The following is a 4480-nucleotide window of genomic DNA, read 5'->3' as shown; positions in this document are numbered from 1 at the left end:
CATGCATGGTAGCACACTCATCAACCCAGCACTGCAGGAATAGAGACAGCAGTCATGAATTTAAGGTGAGCTAGGACACTATACATTATATCTAAAAATTTCAAAAAAAAAAAAAAAAAAAGACTTAAAAGTTCTGGATTGGGGGAGGGGGCTGTGGATAATTATGCCTTAAATACAGAGATTTTTTTTTATCTCATTCTGAAACATAACTGCAGCATATCTATCAATCTGGCTGCCCCTGGACTGTGTGCGTATGTGTGCGTGTGCGTGTGCGTGTGTTAGAAATGTAGTGCCCTGCAGAAAAGCTCTGAAAACTGTCCCCAGACTATATTTCTACCAGGCAATCCTGGACTAGATTGAGCTGTGTTAAGAAAACCCGTGCTTGTCTTTTAGCAGCTCAAGGCCTGTGGTAAGGAAGACGACTGTGTTCTTGTGTAGCTGTCTTCATGGAAGGCCAGGTTGGAAGGCATCTCTTAGGTGCACACCATGCCCAGACTGATGAAGTAAACTTGATACATGTGATCAGATCCTCAGAGCAACTCTGAAACCCCTGAGCCACCACATCCTCACCACAGGAGAGGAAGAAGGGTCTAGTGCCGTGGTTTAGTGTTGTGATTTGGGCACGGAGTGTGTCCCTCTAAGTTTGATATGGTAGGTTCTTAGTCCCCAGATGTTCACAGAATCTTTGAGACTGGGCATAGGCTGGCAAGTTGTCAGAACCTCAGTGGAGTAGAGGCCTTGATGCCAACTTTATAACTAAGTTCAGTCTCTGGAGTCCACATGGTGGAAGGAGAGAACCGACTCCCACAGGTTGTCCTGAAGCGATACAACTAACGGGGAGGGGAAGAGGGTGTGAGTGCCATTTGGAACTCCTGTCAGGCCCATATGAGCTACGTAAGAACAGAAGAGCTTCATACATGGTTAGCGGTGCGGCTGCAAAGGTGCTATGGTTGTTTTGCATGAGATCTTAGAACCTATCATAGACTGTCTGATCTGAAAGTGATGGCGATTCCCCTGCCTGCTTTATCGCAGGCAGGAGAAAAGACAATCAGAGTGAGGTACGAAGGCTCAGCTTGATTCTGTTGTAACCAGTGCTGGGCCAGGACTTCTAGAGTCTAGTCCAGATTGTTTTACTTTAGCCATATTTAAGCACAGCACAAGATTGACCTGGCCCTAACATAACATGGAAGTCACTTAGGCTGTTGTAAAGCACAAGTGAGCTGGGCAGTAGCAGCGCACGCCTTTAATCCCAGCACTTGGGAGGCAGAGGCAGGTGGATTTCTGAGTTCAAGGCCAGCCTGGTCTACAGAGTGAGTTCCAGGACAGCCAGGGCTACACAGAGAAACCCTGTCTCCAAAAACAAAACAAAAAACAAAACAAAACAAAAAGCACAAGTGACATCACCCCTAAGAATGGGTTTTATCGTCTAAAAGCAATACTTTTAGCAATTACTTAAAGCAATTTACTTAAAGCAAATACTTAAAGCAATTTAGAGGAAGGGGTCTGGGATAGGTGAAAACATAAACTCTGGGAGATACAGGCAGAGAGAGCCCTTCTCTTCAGACACCTCATTCGAATCCCCACATTCTCAAGGAACCCTTTTCTGTGGAGGGTACCTGTTCTTGGGGAAGAACAAGCGTGATAATCAGTGCTCAGGATGCTGGCAGCACCTTCACATTCAGCTTCTCGGGTGTCCTGAAAACATTGTGCCAGATGTGTAGGAGCCTCGGGGCCAGCAGCTGTACTGAGTGCTCCCTTCAGTGCCAGATGTGCAGGAGCCTGGGGCCAGCAGCTGTACTGACTGCTCCCTTTGGTGCCAGATGTGCAGGAGCCTGGGGCCAGCAGCTGTACTGAGTGCTCCCTTCGGTGCCAGATGTGCAGGAGCCTCGGGACCAGCAGCTGTACTGACTGAGTGCTCCCTTCGGTGCCAGATGTGCAGGAGCCTCGAGGCCAGCAGCTGTACTGACTGAGTGCTCCCTTTGGTGCCAGATGTGCAGGAGCCTGGGGCCAGCAGCTGTACTGAGTGCCCCCTTCAGTGCCAGATGTGCAGGAGCCTCGGGGCCAGCAGCTGTACTGACTGAGTGCTCCCTTCGGTGCCAGATGTGCAGGAGCCTCGGGGCCAACAGCTGTTCTGACTGAGTGCTCCCTTCTGGCAGACACTATCTCAGATTACAATGTCATTCCACCATGCAAGAACCAGGGAGCTTGTGCCACAGCAGACTGCCTGTGGAGCACAGGTGCGGTGGGACAGGAGCCCTGTGCACAGGCTGCTGTGTCAGCAGTGCCCGCTGGCCTTAATAGTCAACTTTTAGACCAGCGAAATGGCTCAGTGAGTAAAAACCCTGTCATGCAAACCTGGCAACCTGAGTTTGATTCTTGAAACAGTTAAAACTGACATAAGGGCTACCCACAGAGTTGCCCTGTGATCTTCACACGCACAGCAAACATATAATGTACACACGTGGACACAAACATTAGAAAAGTTCACTTTGTTCTTATACTTTTGGCTAAGGCACAGTTGTGAGGAACAAAACCTTTAAATTATGTAAATGTAATTCCCACAGAAACCCTTGTTTAGTGGAATACTGTACCACAGAACCAGGTGTCCTCTCAGAAAATTCAGTGAACAGATTTCTATTCCATTTTTAAGTGGAATATTTATTTGCCACTCTGTGGTAGTACATACCTGTAATTCCAGCACTTGGGATACAGAGGTAGGTGGATTTCTCAGTTTAAGGCCAGCCTTGGCTACAGAGTTAGTTCAAGGACAGCCAGGGATACACAGAGAAACCTTGAGGAAAACAATTTTTATCTCATGTGCATTGGTGTTTTGCCTACATGTATGTCTATGTGAGGGTGTCAGATCTCCTGGAACTGGAGTTAAGGACAGCTGTGAGCTGCCATGTAGGTGCTGAGAATTGAACCCAGGTCTTCTAGACATTAAGAGCAGCCAGTGCTCTTAACTTCTGAGCCATCACACCAGCCCTCTACTCGTTTCTTTCCTTCTATTGTTTTCAAGGCTGAATGTAGCAGGAAACCTAATAGAATCAATGGATCTAGGGTAAACATTACAATGAAAGAGTTTTCACTGCATCTAAGGGAGACACCAGAAAGAAGAGTTGTTTTCTAGAAGTACTCTGATCTTGAAGAAATCATTGTAGGAAAACATGATTGTTTTCTGTTTGTTATCTATAGAGTTGTTTTTCTGAAGGAGCTTAAAGCCTCTGCACAGCATTGGTCACAAATGGTCCCCGCACACCTGACATGTCTTGCATTATTGAGCGCTGCAAACAGTGCACAGAGAGGACTAACATTGCAGGAGAGTGAGGTTTTCCTTCAGGAAACAGATAGATTAGATGAGGCGCTTTGGGATGAGGAAATTGTTTCCCCCCCCCCCCAAAAAAAAAACCCACACAACTTTTGTGTTACAATCAATAAATAGGCTTTTGACGGCTCTCTGGCAATCAAATCAGTCCTCAGAAGCTGGATCTCCCTGCTGCTAGCAACGCTGTAATTCATCTTTCTTCAATTGATAGCTAGAGGCTGTTGCCATGGATCTCCAGGTCACCCAGTGATCACAGATGCACACAGATGCAGGAATCACCTGTGAACCTTCTCTGATGCTGGTCACCTTAAAGCAGAATGAGGAACAGGTCTCTATTAGTGAAAGGACAGGGTTGTCCTCTCCAAAAGAAAACAGGCCAGAGAATGGCAAGATTTTCAGAATCTTGCCATTCTGGGGCTCTAAAAAGATGGAGCATTTGACAATGAGAATCACGAGCAGTTGGATGCTGGCTCACCAAAGCAGGTGCAGGGATGGTGGAGGAGGGAGAGGAACCAATTGAGGCAGTTTGAAAAGAAAGTGGAAGAGATGATGAAAGGAGGTGCCACTGCTCCTAGGGAGGCTGAGGGAGAGACAAGCCCACTGACAGGCAGTAGAGCAGGAGGAGCCTCATGGTTGGTTGGGAGGGCATATTGAATGGCTCCATACTACAAATGCCTCATATATGGTCTCCCATCTCTGGTGCCGAATGGTACTGACCACAGCAGGGCCTCGAGCTGAGCAAAGCAGTGCTTGGGTACAGATTTCAGGCTCAGCTCTAGACTCCAGGGACTGAGGGCTGCTTCCTTTAACTCCTTCAGGCTGTGTAGTATGTGTAGGCCTCAGTTGTTCTAACTTACCCTCACATAGACTCACTGACCACTAATTGGGACTCCATAATAAGTAGCTGTATTCAGGAACACTCAGATACCCAGGGCTTTCTATGGAATTGTGACACATGTACAATGAACATACACTTTACAGACATACACATATGTGTCTGCAAGAAAATTCAGCATGGTACTGCCCACTTCAGAAAAACTCTTGCACTGGTTCTAAAGTTTACTTTGTTGAATGGACATTCTACTTTTTAAATTACATTATTTACTATTTATTTGGACAGTGGAGGTTATGAAGGTTATGAAGCCATAGGCCAGG

The sequence above is a fragment of the Arvicanthis niloticus genome, chromosome 1 (genome assembly GCF_011762505.2).
Source record: "Arvicanthis niloticus isolate mArvNil1 chromosome 1, mArvNil1.pat.X, whole genome shotgun sequence".
Classification (NCBI taxonomy): domain Eukaryota; kingdom Metazoa; phylum Chordata; class Mammalia; order Rodentia; family Muridae; genus Arvicanthis; species Arvicanthis niloticus.
Note: the sequence above shows the minus strand (reverse complement) of the source record.